General features: G+C 40.1%; 1 non-coding gene across 1 annotated transcript; it reads left to right on the top strand.

The window, feature by feature from the left end:
• Positions 1 to 12,741: 12,741 nt before the first annotated feature.
• On the top strand, positions 12,742 to 12,815 carry TRNAT-CGU (transfer RNA threonine (anticodon CGU)). The gene has a single exon. It is a non-coding gene; the product is annotated as a tRNA-Thr (tRNA).
• The last annotated feature ends 10,677 nt before the right edge of the window (positions 12,816 to 23,492 follow it).

Below are 23,492 nucleotides of genomic sequence, written 5' to 3'. Positions count from 1 at the left end.
TGACTGGAACTGTTTGCTCAGAGCTGCTGCAACCACGAGCACAGACGGCTTCGTGCCAGGCCCCTCTGCACCCTCCTGCTCAGGTCTCTTGACCGGGCTCCTACATGAAAGGAGGCTTTGATTCTCAAAGAACTTCTCTCTCCACAACAAATACGCAAAAATTTCTGCTTATAAAATTAATTCATGCTTCCTGTTAAAATCTGAAGGCACATAAAAGTAAAAAAGCATAACAAAACAAAATGGAACAAAACCCACTCCTAATCAGAGGGGCAAAGGACCTGCTAGGAAGCCCTATCTGCCCCGTGCTGTTTTATAATTAAAATACAGTTTTTAATAATGGAAGCAGACTTCAGAAAACCAGGTATTAAGGAAATAGATGAGGAAGTAAGATGAAATCGCTGTTTTTCTTTTCCTTTTCACAAATTACTTGGAACATAGGTACTAGCACTTAAAAATATCTTTTGCACTTAAAATGCAGGAAATTTAAATATCAGTGAGTAATTTCAAATATTATGGGGATCATAATCCTGCTGTGTACCTAAGTAAAAATATGGGCCGGGTGCGGTGGCAGACACCTGTAATCCCAGCACTTTGGGAGGCTGAGGTGGGTGGATCACCTGAGGTCAGGAATTGCGACCAGCCTAACATGGTGAAACCCCATCTCTACTAAATACAAAAAAAATTAGCCGGGCGTGGAGGTGCATGCCTGTTATCCAAGCTACTTGTGAGGCTGAGACAGGAGAATTGCTTGTACCTGGGAGGCGGAGGTTGCAGTGAGCCGAGATCACACCACTGCTCTCCAGCCTGGGCAACGAGAGCGAAACTCCTGTGATCTATGACTTTATGTTTATTCAGAAACATGAAAACTGACTAAACCAAAAACAATTAGGAAAATGATTCTTAAGACCTTAAAATTCGTAAGTGGTGGATATTTAATACATGAAAAAAATGGGAAATATTTTCAAAATATTTGGATGTGCTGCTTTCTTAAACTTAACATCTAGTAAGAAAAAACGAATTTAAAAAAAAATCTGGCTTTCCTTGGCTGTAAACCATTAAATCTTTTACTGACCACTAGGTGGTTGTGAGGGCAGTGAGGAGATTACAGAACCAGCTACCAGTGGTGTTAAGAAATGTTTCATTTTTCAGCTTCTTTTAAATCTCTGAAGTGGTTAAGGACCTCGGGCATTTTCACAGTCTTCAGACAGGTTCCAGACCTGGTCAGATCTGGATAACCAAGTTCCAGGAAGTGGGTGGAGGAGGATGGGCAGACACAATGTATAAAATGCTCTCCAGTTACTGGTTCAGCCTAACCCAGGAACCTGCAGCTGCCCCGGTGACCAGCATTCCTATAGTTATGAAGAGAGAGGACTGCAGCCTTCAGCCTGAATGCACTGTGCCTGAGTATCTGGGAAAGGCCTTCATCCTGCCACTGCTCTGAAAATCCAGGTTCTATACTCCTAATGCCTTCCTGTGGGTGTCCCTGAAGAGAAAATAAGCGTTGCTCTGGAGAGAGCCAAGAAAACAGAAATGAGAAACAGAAATTTCTTTGCAGTGGAGGGTGGGCATAGGTGAGTGGCAGGTTTGGGGGTAGCAGTCCAGATCAGAATGTCACAAATGATGATGATGATGATGGCGGCAATAATAATAATGTAAAAGACTTGATAAAGAAAAGATCAAGACAAAGAATTTTCTACTTCTTTCCTCAACCAATCCCTATAGCAGAGCTTAGTCCCCAAGAAAAGTTACACTTAGAACTTTCTGGAAGGGGTTGGACTTTCCAGGAGTGTCTCAGGAGCTCCAGTCTATTATAGTAGTTAAAAGTTTACCATCGGGTGATTATCATCATCACCATCACAGGCACTATTATTGCTGTGGAATTTTTTCTTCCAACCAGAAGTTCCCACAACTTATTATGCAAATCAGGTACACTAGAGCTAACTGAGTCCATAAATCTACTACCCCACAAACAACCTACGAGGCATCTAGAATCATTAAGTCTTCACTGATCACAACACTTTTGGAAAGAGTTCTCAGGCAGGACAGGAAGGTTCTAAGGTCCCAGAGAACCAGGACTCAGACCCTCTCTAATCACCCTATTCCCAGATTTGCAAAGTAGCCCATAGCAGGAGGTAAGAAACCACTATGGTCTCCCCCATGGCAGTTAGTCTGTGGATGTAATGTCTTTTCTGTGGACTGTGTGGACACAGGCGCTTAGCCTTGGAGAGTGCCTGTGTCAATTCTGGGAGGTGCACCCTCGAAATATGAGAAGTGGAACACGGTGTATCCCAATCTTGCCCACAGAGCACACCCAATCTTGCTCCTGTCGTCTTATGAACACCTCCTGACTTGGCTTCAGTTCTCTGCAAACAGAATCTGAGACAAGAATTGAGGCACATATAACTTTTTCAAAGAATGGTCTCAGAAGAAAGGGAATCTATGAAGCAGGAAAGGGCCAGGAAAAGGGAGAATTAAGATGCAATTTTTGCTGGAGTTTAGCTTCAGAAAAATCACACTATAATCAGTCCCATCTTGAAGGATAAGACACAGCCTCTTGTAGCCCATGTGAGTCAGTCTTTGGCTTATGGGCCCACCCTTGAGCTCTAGAGGGATAAACTCCCAGATGAGGTGGCTCCCTTTGGCTGAAGAAAATTCTCTGGAGAAGGTGGCCGCTGAGAGTAATCCTCAGGAGAAGGGACAGCTGTGAGCCATTGGCAGCCAAAACTCAGAGCAACTGGAGATGCAGGCAGCAGCCCAGTAAAGCCCATCTGGGTAAGGCTGTGGAAATCATCTGTTACCCTCCACAAACAACTCATGAGGGAAATCTCAGGTAGAGGCCCTGAGAAAAGGACATTGACCATCCTTTAGTCAGTCATCATTCTCCCTTTCTTGACTTCTATCTCTAGGAAACTGGTTCTCAAAGCATGGTCTTCTGGCCAACAGCAGTAGCATCACTTGAGAATTTAGAAATGTAGTTTTCAGATCTCTCCCAGATTCACTGACCCAGAAACCCTGGGGTAGGTCCAGCAGTCTGTTTTCAAAAGGCTTCCAGTTAATCCTAATACATGCTAAAGTTTGAGGACGATTGCTCTAAGGAATGGAGAATCTGCAGAAGACATTGTCATTTTGACACAGGACGAGTAAGGAGAACTTCTCTTGTCCTTCATGTGGTCACTGCCCCCTCTGCACAGTCACAGCCGCTCTGCCCCCCACTCAGCCCTTAGGTGTCCCCAGGGTCAACATGGACAATCCTGCCATGCCCTTGGTTCATTAGTTTGCTCTGTCTCTGACCCACATCATCTTTCTTTAGGTCCAAATTTAAGACCTGTGTTATCTGACAGGCTCCCTCCTTGACCCAACTTTCGTCAGGGTTCTCTGAGCCTTTGTGATAGAGTAAGAAATAAATATTTGGTTTTTGCCCCCAACTCCTGGCACAGAGCTTGTAAAATCCTTGTAACTTCCTGAGTGACAGGGATGATAAGAGGATCTTTTGTTACATTTGGTCTTACTCCCTGGTTCCCAACACATGAGCTTTTAAGACCCTCGGAATCTCCTGAATAATAACTGTCTTTGTGAATGTTAATGAGATGACTGGTGGCTGAAAGTCCCTAGATAGCTTCGGAATGAGGTCTGGTTGCCAGAGAAACCATTCATGGTGATTAGAGGTTTGGAGCTTTCAGCACCCCAGCCCAATTCTGAGGAAGACAGAGGAGCTGATAATTGACCCAGTCACCAAAGGCCAATCATGCTCGTGTAATGAAATCTCCATAAAACCCCTAAATAACAGAACTCATAGAGCTTCTGTGTTGGTGAACACATGGAGGTATTGGGAGTGTGGTGTCCCCAGAGAAGACATGAAAACTCTATATTCCTCCCCATACCTTGCCGAGTGTATCTCTTCATCTATATCTTTTGTTATATCCTTTATAATAAACCGATAAATGTAAGTAAACATTTCCCTGAGTCTTGTGAGTTATCAAACCTCAGGAGGAGGTTGTAGGAACCCTCGATTTATAGCAGTTGGTCAGAACTATGAGTGACAACCTGGGACTTATGATTGGCATCTGAAGTGGAGGGCAGTCTTGTGGGACTGAGCCCTTCACCTGCAGCATCTATGCTAATTACAGGTAGGCAGTGTCAGGATTGAGTTGCAGTGTCAACACCCAGTTTGTGTCTGCAGAGTTGGAGAATTGCTTGGAGGGGAAAACCCACACATATGGTGTCAGAAGTATTGTGAGAGTACAGAAAAACAGCTTTTTTCTTTTAGCCTTCTCAAGTAGGCCTTGGCTTTGGACTGCCTTTAACAAGAATCCTTCTATCAGTTTATTGAGAAACTCCCCAAGCCTGATATCTGCACAGGTTATTCATCCTCAACGCTTAATTTTTCCATCCTTAGCCTACCATTAGCAAGAATCCTGTTAGGCCAGTTTAGCGAGAATCTTCCTCCCTTTGATATCTGTGCTTAGTAATTTTCCATCATCTAAGACCCCTCCACTCTGCCTATTGGCTGTAAATCCCCATTTGTCTCAGTTCAGAGTATTCAGAGTTGAGATCAGTCTCTCTCCCTAATTGCAATACTCTTAAATAAAGTCTTTCTCAGCACTTTACCAAAGGCCAAAATAAATTTTCTTTAATATATATTTTCAAATACATTGTGATTTGGATTAAAAAAAAAAAAAAGTTCTTTTCTTTTCTTTCTTTACCCCTCCCCCTCCTGACCTCCACCTGGCATTGCTCTGACTGCAAGTTTTCTCTTGCTCTTTCAAGTTTTAGGTTACAAACTTTCTTTTCTTTGAATCTCTATGAAGTTCCTGGACAGGGATTCCATGCCCCTCTAAAATTTTCCCTATGAAACCATATTGACTGTCTACCTTTTCTTGATTTCTTGTAAAAGAAGAGCAAACTAGTTTTAATTCTTTCAGGCTCCTTTTGGCCTTTAAAATACAGTGGGGTCAGGAGTGGTGGCTCATGCCTGTAATCCCAACACTTTGGGAGGCCAATGCAGGAGTTCCGGACTATGCAACATAGTGAGACCCCATCCCTACAAAAAATAAAATCAGCCAGGCATGGTGGCACACACCTACAGTCCCAGCTACTAAGGAGGCTGAGGTGGGAGGAGTACTTGAGCTCAGGAGGGCAAGGCTTCTGTGAACAGAGACTGCATCATGTACTCCAGGCTGAGGTCAGAATGAGACCCTATCTCAAAAAAATAAAGTAAAATAAAACACAGTGGCCTCAACTCACCATATGAACCATTTTATAACCTCAGAGTGCCACCTAGGGTGTATACAGAGCTTATACCAATTTTTAGATTGTAACTTCAGAGGAACTAAGGCAAAGATAACTCAAAGATCTTCCCCTTTTCCAGGTGTTTACTCTTTTCTCTCTTTCCGGTTTCCTTTGTATGTCTTTGCCTCCAACCAGACAAGTTAGTAGAAATGGAATTATCACCTAATTATATTACATTTGAAGACACTCTACACCTGGCGAAGAGAGCTTTTTCTTTATCTGCAGAGCCTCAGAGCCATTTCTACTTAGAATACTGACTTTCTAGGGCTCCCATTCCAAAAACAATTCTAAGCTCAATGGCTCCTGAAATATAAGTTTGCTGTATAACTTTATCATATTTAGATATAGGAAATAGGAAAACAAATTGGATAGATAAAATCAATATAGATAGTACGTAAGCTAATAGCTTCCAAGATAAGGCAAAATTCACAAGAGGTGTTAAGTTTAGATAAATTAATAAGTAGCTTGTGAGACAGAGGCAGAATTCATAAGTTGTGTTAAATACACATACAAGTACATTAGTAACATGGAAGACGTTACAGATAGCATAAATAGAATATTCAAGGGAACAAACAAGAGTGTTATTTGGAAAGGAGCAGAAAGATGAATGATAAAGCTAAATAACATTCAATTTTTCTATTCTCTTATTAGAGAAAAATTGAGTCCTCAAACTGTAACTTCCCACCAGAGGAGGAGAGGAATTATTGAGGGCTTTAATAATCCATTTTAAAAACCTAATATAATGTTTGAAAAACTGGCCAGGAGTTGTGGCTCATGCCTATAAACCCACTGCTTTGGGAGGCCAAGGCAGGCAGATAACTGAAGGTCAGGAGTTGAGACCAGCCTGGCCAAAATAGCGAAACCCTATCTCCACTAAAAAATACAAAAATTAACCAGATGTGTTGACGGATGGGATCCTATAATCTCAGCTACTTAGGAGCCTGGGGCAGGAAACTGTCTTGAATCCGGGAGGCGGAGGTTGCAGTGAGCCAAGATTGTGCCACTGCACTCCAGCCTGGCTGACAGAGACTCACTTAAAAAAAAAAAAAAAGCTTAAAAAAGTTAATTTCCATCAACCAATGAATTTTAAGAGTTCTAAGGGTACGTGGGCACCTTCTGGCTTTAATCTGTATTCACAATTTGCAACATTATGTAAAAACAAAGCTCTCAATATCTGCTATCAAGGACTTCTGAAGTCACCCACTTTCTGCTTTCTTAAACCAGCATTTTCACAGACCCTATCTGAGCCCCAAATATAAACAGATTTTAAACCCTTTATTCCAACTTGTCTCCTTGCAACTTAAGAGTGCATGGACAATTGATGTGGCCTTGCATTATATGCATGGGGTATAAGGCCCAGGGGAAAAAAAGACTTTTCCAAATCCTCCATAATTGGGTCCTTTGTTAAGAACCAAATTCAAACCCACCCTACATTTTAAGGCGCCCCTTCAGTTGGGGGACAGAGGGGACAGAAAACAGCATGAATGTGGGGATGAAAAGCTTGTCTCAGGATTTAGAGATGCTGTGGGGATTATGGTTCAACTCTGCTCTTGAGAGTCCAAACTAATCAGGTCAATGTCCTCATTTCCCCTCATGTAAAAAAGAATAAATTTGGCATAATATATGCCATCATTTATAATTATTTCTCATAAGATTTTTTGGCAAATTTAACTATCTCTTTATGCCAAACTTGATTCACATTTTTTATATGTTCATCAAAACATCAGGTTTATATCTCTCTATTTAGAATAAAAGCTTCTCTAGAGACAAAACAATTAACAAATTAAAAGTAAAACTTTACATTTGGCATAACTGACTCACTAATAGTTTAACTGAAGAGCAAAAACTCTCAATTCCATCAAATTTTGTTTTCACAATAGCAAGTTCTGCTTAGAATGTCATACTGATTGCCATGACTAGTTAGGGAAGGATCACTATTTGAGTCTAAACAGCAGTGACATCATATTCACTTGATGAAAAAAATGCATGAGGGGACAAAGAGAGTCATCTACAGGAATTACAGTTTTCAGTTTAACAGAATACATTGTGGTGCTATTCAAAAAGAAAAGCAGTAACAGGAGGAACTTGACACGCCAGGGTGTGTATCAGATACTAAGGCGGAAAAGTCTTGTAGGCAGTTGGCTATAATCACATGGTATTCTAAAAAGTTCTCTGCAAGATATTTGGAAGTTCTAAGTGTATTTTGGAAGGTTGAAACATAGAAGTGTATGGAATATTCCTCTGAATACCAGCTCAGAAAAAAGGGCAACCAAAGATGGAACACAGAAAGCATCAACATTAAAAGACTGAGTCTTCCACCTGCACTAGATTTTCAGGTTGGGAACATATTTTACTCGAGCATCGGGGAAGTTCTTGGCTAGAATCAGAGACTCCATTCCCACAACTTCTCTACAGAGCGACACATTTGATATATTCAATACCTCGATTACAATTTTTGCTATGACCACATACACCGTGAAGATTAAGTATCTCTTAATTAGAGTCATTGCCTTTCAAAATGCTGTGAAAATAAAAAACTAGTCTTTCCAACCACTTTGTTCCCTGCATCTACCTTGGCCCACGGTCTCCTTACAGCTTGCCACAATCAGGAAGTTTAAAAACAAAGAACAGACAAAAATATCAGGCAAACTAACAAAGAGAAAGGACTCAAGGACTTAAAATCATGTGAGGTGGAATTTTGAACAACACTCATTAAATAAAGATGGGTACTGCAAAATGCTAAAAGTTACAGTTTAAGTGGAGATAAACATTTTTGTTTTTTGATATTCACGCTCAAAATAAAGCAGCATCTTTCATTCAACAGAAATTCAGCAGAGATGCAAGTAGAAAGACAGACACAATTTAGTAATTGGCTTCAATTTACTACTCTCTGTTCTAGAACTATCAGTGGACAAAGAAATAAATAATATTATAAAAGACAAATAACAATAAAAAATTGACCTGATGGGCATCACAAAATTCTGTATAGAGAATAAAGAATTTTTAAACTGCCCAAGAAATTCATGAATTATACAATGGTCCAGTAAGAAAATATCAAAATACTTTTAAATTTAGAAAATTAATGCTGTACTAGAAAATAGAGATAGAAATTAGCATCAAAATATAAGCAGAAAAATATAAAATGTCAGACTTTAAAAATGTCAAATGTTTCTAAAAATATCTTGCCTCAAAATATCAAAACTGAAATTACAGACTAGCTGGAATATAATGTCAATAAGACAATATGTATCATCATCATTAGCTCTCATGAAAAGACAACATGTATCATCATCATTATGTCTCAGGAAAAGAAAGCATGGATCATCATCATTACGTCTCAGGAAAAGACAATAGATGTATCATCATCGTTATTTCTCAGGAAAAGACAGCAGGGATCATCATCACTACCTCTCAGGAAAAGACAGCATGGATCATCATCACTACCTCTCAGGAAAAGACAGCATGGATCATCGTCATTACCTCTCAGGAAAAGACAGCATGGGTCATCGTCATTACCTCTCAGGAAAAGACAGCATGGGTCATCGTCATTACCTCTCAGGAAAAGACAGCATGGGTCATCGTCATTACCTCTCAGGAAAAGACAGCATGGATCATCGTCATTACCTCTCAGGAAAAGACAGCATGGATCATCGTCATTACCTCTCAGGAAAAGACAACATGGATCATCGTCATTACCTCTCAGGAAAAGACATCATGGATCATCGTCATTACCTCTCAGGAAAAGACAGCATGGATCATCATCATTACCTCTCAGGAAAAGACAATACGTGTATCATCATCATTACCTCTCAGGAAAAGAGAGCATGGATCATCATCATTACCTCTCAGGAAAAGACAGCATGGATCATCATCATTACTTCTCAGGAAAAGACAGCATGGATCATCATCATTATGTCTCAGGGAAAGACAGCATGGATCATCGTCACTACCTCTCAGGAAAAGATAGCATGGATCATCGTCATTACCTCTCAGAAAAAGACAACATGTATCATCACCATTAACTCTCAGGAAAAGAGAGCATGTATCATCACCATTACCTCTCAGGAAAAGACAACATGGATCATCATCATTACCTCTCAGGAAAAGACAGCATGGATCATCATCATTACCTCTCAGGAAAAGACAATACATGTATCATCACCATTAACTCTCAGGAAAAGAGAGCATGTATCATCACCATTACCTCTCAGGAAAAGACAGCATGTATCATCATCATTACCTCTCAGGAAAAGAGAGCATGGATCATCATCATTACGTCTCAGGAAAAGACAGCGTGTATCATCATCATTACCTCTCAGGAAAAGACAATACATGTATCATCATCATTACTTCTCAGGAAAAAACAGCATGGATCATCATCATTATGTCTCAGGAAAAGACAGCATGGATCATCATCATTATCTCTCAGGAAACAACAATAGATGTATCATCATCACTACCTCTCAGGAAAAGACAGCATGGATCATCGTCATTACGTCTCAGGAAAAGACAGCATGGATCATCATCATTACCTCTTAGGAAAAGACAATACATGTATCATCATCATTACCTCTCAGAAAAAGACAGCATGGATCATCATCATTACCTCTCAGGAAAAGACAGCATGTATCATCATCATCACCTCTCAGGAAAAGAGAGCATAGATCATCATCATTACCTCTCAGCAAATGCTACAAAAGCAGGTCTGGGGAAAATTTGTAACTCAAGTGCATTTTTTAAGTAAATGAGAAAGATTTTAAACAACTGAAATACTGGTATTTCACTTCAGAAGCAAATAAAAGACCAACAAAGTACACCAAATGAGAGAAGAAGAAAGGAATTAACAGAAAATCTGTTTACACAGTAGGAGAGCTAAGAAAGTATTTTTGTAAATAAAACTGAAATACAAATCTGTGGAGTGTCAAATCAAGGGAAAATATAAAATTAGAATTCAAAATTAGTGATGAGAGAGGAGACATTTACAAAGAGAGAAGAGATGCATCATAAGTAAAAAGCAAATATTATTTACAACTTTTGTACCTCTGTATCTGATAATCCCTGATAATCCAAGCATAGTGAATGAGATAGTATTTAGGACAAGATAAATTGCCAATATTGATGTGACAATAATGAATAACATTGACTGAAGGCTTGCATGTCCCAGGCATCATACTAGAATGTTATAAACAGTAAGTCATTTAACTTTCCGCATCATTATCTCTCAACAAATAAGAAAGGGAGGATCTGAGACACTATATGACACACTCAAGTGATACATCCTCACAGACTAATAACCACAGAGATAGATGAAAAGACTGTCCATAATCTTTTCACTTCTAAGCCCCATGAAAACTCCTCATTCTCTCAGCCCAGTGCTGTCAGCTTGTCAAGAATCAGGAAATTCTTGTCAGTTGAATAGTTTCAGGGCATAAGAAGTGGAAAACTGCCGAATCCTTTCATTAAGGTTACCAACACCTGACATAAATAGAATGCAAAATACAAACAAAATCAAATGGGAACAATTCAATTCATACATCTAAAGATCAACATATCAAATAAAATATTAATAAGTAGAATCTGGCTAGTGTGTGGAAGAATAACGAATTCAACAGAACCAAACAAAATTCACTCCAGGAATTCTATTTTAAGTATCAAAACTCATTATTTAACAAATACCACATAGTGGTTTCAGGACTTCTGTGGCTCAATAACGGGCTAGAACCTCCACACCCCAAGAGTTGATAGCCCTGATCCAGCGCTCTGGACTGCTTAGCCACTTTGCCTCCACGAAAAGCAATTCTTTTAGACCGTGTGTATACGACCTTCCCTATCCCCTTTTAACACTCACTTATCGGGAATGTCGTGTCCTCCAAACTGGCAAAAGGAGAATTAAAACTGTGTGCACAGACCATCTCAAAGATTCCCACCTGCCAAGCACCAGTCCTGATCACTCACCCTGTAATGAGTCCTCCAAATACAGATCACAGACACAGTTCCTTCCTGGTTGTTAGTTTTCCCTCTTCCAGCCAACCAGGACCCAGGAGACCCGAGTTCGATCCCAGGGCTGTCTTTTACGTTACTTGGGTGTGAAGCAGGGAGACAAAAATCCATTCGCTTCCAGAAAAAATCAGTCACTGAGAAAACGCTTGAAAATCCCCGTGGATTACCTGGCTCTGGGACTGAGCCGGCGCTGAGTTGACGTCTCATTCTCGCCAGCTGCGTTCAGGAGTGGGCGGCGGAATTACGTTTAACTAGCACAACCGTCCGTTCCCCACTCCCAGCCTCCCAGCTGTACCCACCTAGGATCCGAGTCCCTGCTTTTTAAAAGAGTCCTTACTATGAAATACGCGGAAAGAAACGTCTGTACAGACAGATGTACTCTTTGCTGATGTGTTCAGGGCCTTAATTCCCAAAGTCCAGGACGGGAATCCGTTTGCGTTTGATGGGTGTCCGCATCCCACCGGCCGGGAGAGGCTGTGTCCCACCCCCTCCGACTCCACTGAAGCGTTCTGGGCGGTCCTGGGTCTCCCCTCCCCAGTCCCAGCCTCCCTGGCCCTCACCCCTCAGTCATCCCAGTCCCCGCCTGTCCTGGGGGCCCCGGGCCCCGCAGATGCACCGCAATTCCCACGGCTCTGCCCGGCCCGACGCGGGGCCCGCTTCTGGACGCGGAGCCGCAGTCGGTTCGAAGCCCGCGGGCCGGGCTCTGTGCAAGTCCCCGGAGGGATGAGAATCGGGACCCCCGGGCGGGGCGTGGGGCAAGGACGGGTTACTGGGGAGAACGCGTTATCTTCTCTGGAACTGACTTTCAGAAATGACTGCGGGAAAAAGAAAAAAAAAAGCGCAGGAGGAGCAGGAGGAAAGAAAGGCTGAGAAGAAACTGCGCCAAATGTTTTTTTCTTGGTCAGTCTTAAAGTGTCTACCTCGAGCCCATAGCTGCGGAGTCCGGTGGCCCAGCCCCTCCCCACCCCCGCACCCTCCTGAGCGGCCCCACGTGACACAGAACTTGCCTGTCCTCCTGAGAATGACGTCACAAGACCCGAGGAGGAGCTACCGGGCTGACACCTGCAGCTGAAGACCGCCTTAGCACCCAGTCCCACGGCTCCACGCGAGAGAGGCCTGCTCTTCCTCCGGCAAATCTCACAGCTTCGCCTACCTTAAGCGAGTGACTTTCAAGATTCAAAGGGTTTTAAAAATTATGTATAAATATATTCCTCTTAATGGCCCTCATGTATTGTATAGCTTTCTGTAATGGTCTTTCTTGGATTAATAGAAAAATCCTTTGACGCTGTAAACTGCTGGATACCTTTCCCCGAGTATTTGTATGTCTTTAAAAGCGACTGAAGAAATGAAGTATCAAGTTGGCATATTTTTTGAAGACAGCAGGTAACACTCAATAAACTCATTTTGTCAAAGTAAAATGAGTAGATTCACTTCTAAACAACGTTTCCACGTGGCTCTATGGCTTAGTTGGTTAAAGCGCCTGTCTCGTAAACAGGAGATCCTGGGTTCGACTCCCAGTGGGGCCTGATGTTTTCCTGAGAAAATCAGCTGTTTCTAAAAATTGTTTTCTTAACGAGGAACTCCGTCTTCCCACTAATTGCCAAAAATTCTCACCACACATAACAGCAGTTGGACACAATTGGATACATTACAAATTGTTTAACTGCATCCTGCTCAGATTCCTTACTTTTAAAAAGTAAATTCTTAGGAGGAGGACAATGCAAATGCAAAACACTGCCAAAGAATAATGCGTGTGACCCACTTCAATCAGTTTTGAATGTCTTGCTTTAAACTGTGGTAAAACGTTTTTTGAGCACTTACAATGTGTTACAGTTTCAAGCATGTAGATAAATGAAGTAGGCAGGTAGATAAACAAAATTTCTCTAGATTCCAAAAATCTCCAGCTCTATAATTGACTTTACAAGATAAGGAATTCATGAACAACGAAGCCATTAGTAGCTACAAACAAAAAATTTGGATATTTGCAAAAGGCATGCTTGCCACCTTTTTTTTTTTTTTTTTTTTTCCTTTTTGAGACAGAGTCTCGCTCTGTTACCCAGACTCCAGCACAGTGGCATGATCTTGGCTCACTGCAATCTCTGCCTCCTGGGCTCAAGCTATTCTCATGTCTCAGCCTCCAGAGTTGCTAAGATTGCAGGCATGGGCCACGACGCCTGGCTAATTTTTGTATTTTTAGTAGAGATGAGGTTTTCACCATGGTGACCAGGTTGGTCTCAAACTCCTGCCTCAAGTGATCTGCCTGCCTCAACCTCCCAAAGTGCTGGGATTACAGGCGTGAGCCACCACGCCTGGCCTATTTTTTACTTTTTAATGAGAAATATTTACAAAGTGCCTACTATGTTACTCTAAGTACCATAAGTAGCCAGATAAAATAATTGGAAAATTGTCCCTCATGTCTGGACCTCACTGCTGTTCATTTTGAGTGGGACCTTGTTGAAGTAGGTTACATTGCCTGCATTCAAATCTTAGCTGCTTCACTTGATAGCTAAGGGAGCTGGAGCAAATCTTAGCTGCTTCACTTGATAGCTAAGGGAGCTGGAGCAAATTGCTCTAGCTCCACTGGCATTACTTTCTTCATATGTGAAATGAAAATAGTAATAAGCCAACCCAATATAGTTGATGAGTAAGTACACACAAAATATTTTAGAAGGATATTTGGCACATAAACAAGCAATAAAGTTCACTACATCGTTGCTTTTTATCATTTGTCTTATTTGTTGAACAATTAGCGCCAAGTGTTTAATTATTTTACTCTGAAAACGCCTTTGCAAAATTATGAGAGTAAGATAAATCTGACATGGCTGTGGCTGACTCCATCTTGCTTCTAGCCTCACAGGCTGACTGTCTTCACTCATTTCTGGGCATGGCCCAAGTTAACTTGGAGTCCTAATTAGGGAAAAGGAGTCAGGCTGGCAGGACCAAGGGAAAGCAAGAACAGAAAGCAGATAAGCCATAAATCTGCCTTTCTTCATGGTCCAGGACACAAGCCCTCCTGTGCTCAGCTATCACCACACACCTGCAAGACAGCTCACTTCAACCTTGGCACAAGGTTATCAGCACTGCACAAAGCCCTCTTCAGTTTACACCATAAACACTATTCTATACAATCTCCAGCAAGCCTTTGTTTCTTTGCAGTCAACTTCTCTTATGCTCATTTGGCCATTGCTTTCTTGCAACCTATTTTCATACTTTCTCTAATAAATCTGCCTTTCTAGGGTGTTTGCAGAAGTAATCAAGTTATGATGAGGTCATTCGGGTTTAGGGTGGGCTGTAATTCAGTGATTGGTATCTTTATAAGGAGAAAGAGAGGTAAGTTTGGACACAGAGACACAGACTTATTGGGAAGATGGCTTTGTGAAGATGGAGGCAGAAATTGCAGTTACTGGCCGCAAGCCAGGGAATGAGACTGCCACTGCAAAATTACAACTGAGAAAATTATTACAGTGAAGGAGAGCTGACCTAACTGACTCCATCTTGCTTCTGACCTCCAAGCTGTCCTTGCTCATTCCTGGGTATAGGCTGACCTAACTGACTCCATCTTGCTGTGACCTCAAAGCTGTCCTTGCTCATTCCTGGGTATAGGCTGAAGTAACTTTGGGAGGAACAGTTTATCATTTCAGTTTGAAACAAAATGATAACAGCCCTTTCCCAAAACAAACCCCCTTCCTCCCCAGGGACTAGACTGCTTTTGTAGCACTAACAGATTAGCCACAAGATTAGAAATTATGGTTTACAAGTCATGCAGCTGGAGACTACAAGATTCCTGACACTCCCCAAGTTGCTACTGGGGATAACATCACTATTCCATTGTAAAACCTAACAGACTCTACACTTGATGGATCAGCTCCATTACCCAGATTGATAAACTGGCTAATGTGATCTTGTGGCCCCCACCAAGGAACTGATTCAGTGCAAGTGGACAACTTCAACTCCCTATAATTTCATCTCTGACCCAACCAATCAGCATTCCCAATTCACTAGACCCTACCCACCAAATTATCCTTAAAAACCCCTATTCCCATGTTTTGGGGGAGACTGATTTAAGGAACAATAAAACTCCAGTCTGCTGTACAGCCACCTCTGCATGAATTAAACTTTCTCTCTTTTTTTTTTTTAAAAGAGGGGGTTTCACCATGTTGGTCAGGATGGTCTTGAACTCCCGATGTCAGGTGATCCGCCCGCCTTGGCCTCCAAAGTGCTTGGATTACAGGCGTGAGCCACCACACCCGGCCGAATTAAACTTTCTCGCAATTCCCCTGTCTTGATAAGTTGGCTCTGGTTAGGCAGCAGGCAAGGAAAACCTGTTGGGTGGTTACAGGAACACCAAGGATCTCTGGCAAGCACCACAGTTGAGAGAGGGAAGGAAGGATTCTTCCCGTGAGCTTTAAAAGGAGCATGACCCTGTTCACAGCTTGATTTTAGACTTCTGGCTTCCAGAACTGTGAGAAAGTAAATTTCTATCACTTTAAGCCACCTAGTTTGTGGTAATTTGTGATGACAACCAGAGGAAACTAACACAAAACATTAAAACAAAATTAGTGATTTATACTAGCAAGTAAATGATATCTATTATTTTTCCTAAATAACAGATGACATCTAGGACATTCACATTTCAGCTTAAAATTACAAACCTAGAGTACCTTCCACTCACCTAATTGTTTTACAGTAACACAGAATCTTAGAAACCCTCTGAATTTCTTTTTCTTCCCAGCTTGTTTTTTACGGGCCACGACACCTGAATCAGCCATTGCTAAATTATGACAGTAAGAGAAATCTGGCATGCTGACTTCATCTTGTTTCCAGCCTCACAGGTTGGTTGCCTTTGCTCATTCCTGGGCATGGGCCAAACTAATTTGGGGAGAAATTTAGTTTAAAATTTAAATGATAATACCCCTTACCAAAGACTAAACTGTTCTTATAAAACTAATGAAAGGCCACCAAATTAGAAGGATGATAAGTGTCTGAATTCTAGATAATTGCCAGCCGTTATTCTGGAGGTAACAGGATTTGCAGCTTCCCCAATTACTCTTGCAGATAACATCACTATTGTACGGCCTACAATACGGCGATGTCTTTTCAGGTTTTTGCATTTCTGACAGCCACATGTCCTCTCCTGGACCCGCCAATCCGTCCTGTGGCCTCCACCCAGGAACTGACTCAGCAAGAGAGAACAGCTTCGATTCCCTATGACTTCATCTCAAACCAATCAATCAGCTTGCCCCTACCCTGGTCCCCTGCCCACCAAACTGTCTTTGAAAAACCCGTAACTTCTGTCCCTTCAGGGTGATGATTTGAGCACTAACTCCATCCCCTTTGTGGTATGGCTGACCTCGTGTCTATTAAACTGTCTTTACTGCTATGCTGTGGTCTTTCTGGGTGCAGTGGGCAAAAAGGATCCCTTGGGCAGTTACACACCCATCCCCGCAATGGTGTAACTCTGTGAAGCTCTCTCACGAATTGCCCTTGGCTATTTGGAGACATCTAGTAGATTACACCACCATTCCATTCCCAGCAGCTGGTTACTGATGAATGGGGGAAGCAGTATAAAAGTCAAGTCCCCGGACTGAGTGACCATTCTGCCATGCAATTTTTATTCCAGAGCCCCTGTCTCATGGGTCAGGCCAAGGCTAGACTTTACGTGAGACCACATCTTTGTTTTGTTACTTTTCTTTCCCTATCCAGAGGATCATTTTCTCAATAAGTCACATACTCAATAAGGCGCATCCCTCGTCTTGGGGTATGCTTTAGAGAGTCTGGCTTTGTCACCGAAGCTGGATTGCAGTGGCGTGATCTCAGCTCACTGCGACCTCCACTCCCCAGCCTCAAGCGATTCTCCCACCTCAGCCTCCCAAGTAGCTGGGACTACAGGTGCAGGACACCATGCCCAGCTAACAAGTCTGCCCTAAAAAGACTTTCAAAGTAAATTTTTGGCCAGGCATAGTGGCTCACGCCTGTAATCTCAGCACTTTGGGAGACTAAGGCAGGTGGATCACTTGAACCCAGGAGTTCAAGACCAGTTTGGGCAACATGGCAAAAACTCTTCTCTACCAAAAATAAAAAAATTAACCGGGCATGGTGATGCACGCCTATGGTCCCAGTTACTGGGGAGGCTGAGGTGAGAGGATCACTTGAGTCTGGGCGAGTGGAGGTTGCAGTGAGCCAAGATCATGCCACTGCACTCCAGCCTGGGTAACAGAGTGAGACTGTCTCAAATAAAAATAATTTTAAAAATTCCTTTTACTAATTCTCCATAATCAATTGAACAAAGTTTTCAGATGGAAAAATTCAACCCAAGGGCTTTACACATGAGGATGGCATTCACATTGTGTATCAGATCCTGAAAGTGAAAACTTTTGGAAGTCCAACGTGGAGAGCGTGAGGGGTGCCAAACAAATTGGTGGCTGATTGACCTTCATTGTTATGCCGTTAAAACTTTGTTTTCTTTCAGGGTCTTTTTTGCTTTGAATCAGAAAAACGAATTTCATCTGAAAGTCATTACTTAGGATTTCTCTTCATTATTGAAATTTACAAGGTGCAAGAGCCGGTAAGGTATTCAGTAAAGTACCTATGCCTGATGACTGAGTATGAGCACTCAAGTGACGACGATCTAGCACATGAGATAACAGCTTTTAAAAAATAAGACCTACATTGTAAGTTCATAAATTGTTAGTTCCATGAGTATGATGTAGAAAATAGTGCTATTCTTAAAAAGACATATAATATGGTATTTCTATGAAATTATTCTTCAAAAATGAAGGAGAAATAAAGACTTTCTCAGACAAACAAAAATGGAGGGAATTTGTAGTCAGAAGATCTGCCTTGTAAGACATGATAAAAGTTCTTGAGAGAGAAGGAAATGATATAGGTCAGAAACTTGGATCTACATAAAGAAAGGAAGAGTGTTAAAGGAGAATTTGAGAAAGTAAAATAAAACATTTTAGTTTTCTTATGCTTAGGTGACCTACAGGTAACAAGTTTGTTCAAAATAATATCAACAACATTTCAATGATATAGCTTACAGACACTGTGAAATGAATGATGATAATGTCGTAAGGGGCAGTAAGGAGGGACTGGGAATACTTTGGAACACCTGTGTAGTGGTATAGTGTAATTTGAAAATGCAGTTGAATTAGTTGTAAGTATATTGCAAATACAAGGACAACCACTAAAAATGACAAAATAAGAAATATAGGCTGGCACAGTGGCTCATACCTGTAATCCCAGCACTTTGGAAGTCCCAGTTGGGACAATCACTTGAGGCCAGGCACAGTGTACTCCAGTCTGGGTGACAGAGCAAAACCCTGTCTCTAATAAATAAATAAATAAATAAGAACTATAGATGAATCTGGCTGAGCATGGTGGCTCACGCCTGTAATCCCAGCACTCTGGGAGGCCGAGGCAGACAGATCACCTGAGATCAGGAGTTCAAGACCAGCCTGGCCAACATGGTCAAACCCCATCTTTACTAAAAATACAAAAATTAGTTGGGTGTGGTGGCACATGCCTGTAATCCCTGCTCCTCAAGAGGCTGAGTCAGGAGAATTGCTTAAACCCGGGAGGCAGAGGTTGCAGTGAGCCGAGACCACGCCACTGCAAGACCACGCCACTGCACTGCAGCCTGGATGACACAGCCAGACTCTACCTCAAAAAAAAAAAAAAAAAAAAAGGGAGGCGGGAGAGAGAGAGAGATGAATTCTTATTAGAGCAGGAGACCTCAACAACCCTCAATCAGTAGCTGGCAGACCCAGCAGGCAGAAAATCAGTAAGGACACAGTTAAATGGAACAGCACCACCAATCAACTGTAAATAACTGACATCTTTAAAATGCTTCATCCAACAATATCAGAAGACACATTCTTCTCAAGCTCACATTCACCCAGGTAGACTACATTCTGGACCATAAAACACATTTTAACAAATCTAAAGGAAAAGAAATTACACAAAATATGCTACCAAACCACAATGGTAAAAACTAGAAATCAGTAACAAAAGATAACTAGAAAAGTCCAAAATACTTACAGATTAAACAACATACTTCTAAATAACAGTTAGCTTAAAGAAGTTTTCAGAGAAATTTTTAAAACATTTTATAATTAAAATGAAAATACAACTTATCAATTATTCATAAGATGAAGTAAAAGCAGTGTATGGAGGGAAATTTATAGCATTGAATGCACATAATTTAAGCTTGCATTTAAGCTACTAGAAAATGAAGAATAAATTAAATTTAAACAGAAGAAAAGAAATAAATATTAGAACAGAAATCAATGAAATAGAAAACATAGAATTAATAGAGAAAATTAACAATACTACAAGCTGGTTCTTTTAAAAAAGTCAGTAAAATTAATAAACCTCTAGCCAGGTAACTAATTTAAAAAAAGAGAGAGAAGACACAAATTACTAATCTCAGAAGTGAAAGAGACCACTACTGAGTCCATGAACATTAAAACAAGAATAAAAGAATTTTATGAACAACTCTTTGCCCACAAAGTTGATAACCTAGTTGAAACAGACCAATTCTTTGAAAGATATAGTCTACCAAAACTAACATGAGAAGAAATAAATAACCCAGGTAGGTTTATATCTACAAAGGACACTGAAGCAATAGAAGAAAGACGCTCAGCTTTCATTGGTGAAATATACCAAACATTGAACAAACAAATTATACCAGTATTCTAAAATATCTTTCAGAAAATAAAAGCAGAGAAAATACTTTGTAACTCTTTCTATGAGGCCAGCATCACCCTAACACCAAAACCAGACAAAGATATTACAAGAAAGGAAAACTCCTGACCAATATCTCTCAGCAATATAGACATAAAACTTCTCCACAAAATATTAGCAAATCTAATCCAATAAGACATAAAAAGAATGATACACTGGAACCAATTGGGATTCATTCCAGGTATGCAAGACTGGTTCAACCTTCAAAAATATATTAAGACAATTTATTACATCAAAAGGCTAAAGAAGAAAAATCATATGATTATATTAACAGGTGCAGAAAAAGCATTTGATGAAATTCAACACCAATTCATAATAAAAACTCTACCAAACTAGAAATAGAGTGGCACTTCCTCAACTTGATAAAGCACATTTACAAAGAATCGTACCAAGTTGGCCACAGCCAATGTCATACTTAATGGCGAGAAACTAGTTGCTTTCCTGCTAAGATTAGGAACAATGTGAGAGTCTTCACTCTCACCATTCCTATTCAACACTGTGCTAGAAGTTTTAGCTAATGCAATAAGACAAGAAAATGACATCAAAGATATGTAGATTGGGAAGGAAGAAAAAAACTATCTTTATTCACAGATAACATGATTATCTATGTAGAAAACTCCTGAAACTAATATAAGACTATAGCAAGGCTGCAAGATACAAGGTTAATATACAAAAGTCCATTGTTTTCTTATATGCCAGCAACGTACAACTGGAATATGAAATTTGAAACACAGTATCATTTACGTTAGCACCAGAAAAGAAATACTTAGATATAAATCTAACAAAGTATATGCCATACCTGCATGTGGTAATCTATAAAACTCTTGATATAAAGTGAATGAAATCAAAGAAAATATACTAATAGAGAGATACTCCCTTTGCATGGTTAGGAGGACTCAATATTATCAAGATGTCAGTTTTTCCCAATTTGATCTATAGATGCAGTATAATTCCAATCAATCTCCCAGCCAGTTAGTTGTGGATACTGACAAATAGATACTAAAGTGTATATGGAAAGGCAAAAGATGCAGAATAACTACACAACACTAAAGAAGAACAAAACTGAAATACTGACACTATCCCAGTTTCAAGACTCACTACAAAGCTATAACAATCAAGACAGTGTGTGGACAGTGCCATATCTGGAGATTAAACCACAGAGTTTCAAAGACCCACAAGTCAAAGAAGAAACCACAGAGAAATCAGAAAATACTTTAAACGGAATGAAACTGAAAATACAACCTATCCAAATTTGTAGGATGCAGCAAAAACCATGATTACTTGAATAATTTTAGCATTAAACATTTATATTAGGAAGAAATGTCTCATATATATATATACACACACACACACATATACGATAACATAGAAGACACACACATATATATATTCTTTTAATGTGTGTGTGTATGTATAGATATATCATTGAAAGGATTAAAATCACAGAGTTTTTCTTGTACACAGCGAAAATAACCTGAAAATCAGTTGGAGATATCTGAGAAAGCCACATATATCTGGAGATTAAACCACAGAGTTCTAATAACCCACAAGTCAAAGAAGAAACCACAGAGAAATCAGAAAATACTTTAAACTGAATGAAACTGAAAATGCAACCTATCAAAATGTGTAGGGTGCAGCAAAAACCATGATTAGTGAGATAATTTTAGCATCAAACATTTACATTAGAAAGGAAGAAATGTCTCTAATCAATGATATCATCTTTTATCTTAGAAACTTAGTAAAAAAGATGAGCAAATTAAATCCAAACCAGACAGAAGAGGAAAATAATAAAGAGTAAATGCCAATGAAATGGAAAACTGAAAAACAATAAGGAAAAACAACACCAAAAGCTGGTTCTTTGGAAAGATTAACAAAATTGATAAATTTCTCTTCAGGAAAAAAAGGGAGAGGAGACACAAATACCACAAATCAAAGAGTAGGCTGGGCATGGTGGGTCACGCCTGTAATCTGAAGGCTTTGGGAAGCTAATCGTTTGAGCTCAGGAATTCAAGACCAGCCTGGGTGACATAGCAAGATCCCATTTCTATATATTAAAAAAAAAAATTTTTTTAAAAGAAAAGAGAAAAAAAAAGAAACAAGTGAAAGAGTGGATATCACTAGAGCTCCTACGAATAATAAAAGGACACAAGGAAATGTAATGAATGTATTTTGCCAATAACTTTGACAACATAGATGAAATGGAAAAACTCCTTGAAAGACACAAAAAGTGTATTCAAGAAGAAATAGATAACCTAAATAGTTCTGCATCTATTAAATTAAATTCATGCTTTATAATATTCTTACAAAGAAACAAAATCTGGCCCAGATGGCTTCATAGTAAATTCTAACAACTATTTAAGCAATAAATAATATCAATTTTACACAAATTTTTTCAGAAAGCAAAAGAGGAGGCCACACATCTGAACTCACTTAATCAGGACAGCATTACCCTAATACCAAAACCAGAAAAAGCCATACAAGGAATGAAACTGCAAACCAGCATTCCTCATAAGAAGGAAAAAATCCTTAAAAATTCAGCAAATCAAATTCAACCATTTACAAAAGGATAGCACATCATGACCAAGCAGGACATTTCTGGGATTAAATTGAATTTTTAAAACAAAAAGATACCATTTACAAAGTGCTTCAAAACTATGCAATACTTAAAGATAAGTTTAAAAATATGTGCAAGACCTGCACATTGAAAAATTACAAAATGTCTCTAATACACATATCTATATACATAGACACATATGATAACATAGAGGACACATATATATATTCTTTCAATGTGTGTGTGTATGTACAGATATGTAATCATTGAAAGGATTAAAATCACAGAGCTTTTCTTGTACACAGCAAAAATAACCTCAACATCAGCTGGAGATATCTGAGAAAGCCACACATATCTGGAGATTAAACCACAGAGTTCTAATAACCCACAAGTCAAAGCAGAAATCACAGAGAAATCGGAAAATACTTTAAACAAATTCAACCATTTATGAAATGATAACACATCATGAACAAGCAGGACATTTCTGGGATTAAATTGAATTTCTAAAACAAAAAAATACTATTTACAAGAGCTTCAAAACTATGAAATACTTAAAGGTAAGTTTAAAAATAAGTGCAAGACTCGTACACCGAAAAATTACAAAAGGTAACTGAGAGGAATGAAAGAAGACTTAAACAAGTGAGAGAAACACCGTTGCCACTGGGTGGAGGATGACAAAGAGCATAACACAGGCCAACACCAGGAGCAACGGTCCAGGATGTCAACCCACTGCATAGTGCCACCGGGTGGAGGATGACAAAGAGCATAACACAGCCTACCACCAGGAGCAACGGTCCAGGATGTCACCCCACTGCATAGTGCCACTGGGTGAGGATGACAAAGAGCGTAACACAGCCTACCACCAGGAGCAACGGTCCAGGATGTCAACCCACTGCATAGTGCC

This window comes from Aotus nancymaae, unplaced genomic scaffold (genome assembly GCF_030222135.1).
Source record: "Aotus nancymaae isolate 86718 unplaced genomic scaffold, 86718_ANA_hifiasm-v0.15.2.pri h1tg000051l, whole genome shotgun sequence".
NCBI lineage: Eukaryota > Metazoa > Chordata > Mammalia > Primates > Aotidae > Aotus > Aotus nancymaae.
The sequence above is the reverse complement of the archived record's forward strand: the minus strand, read 5'-3'. Positions and strand labels throughout refer to the sequence as shown.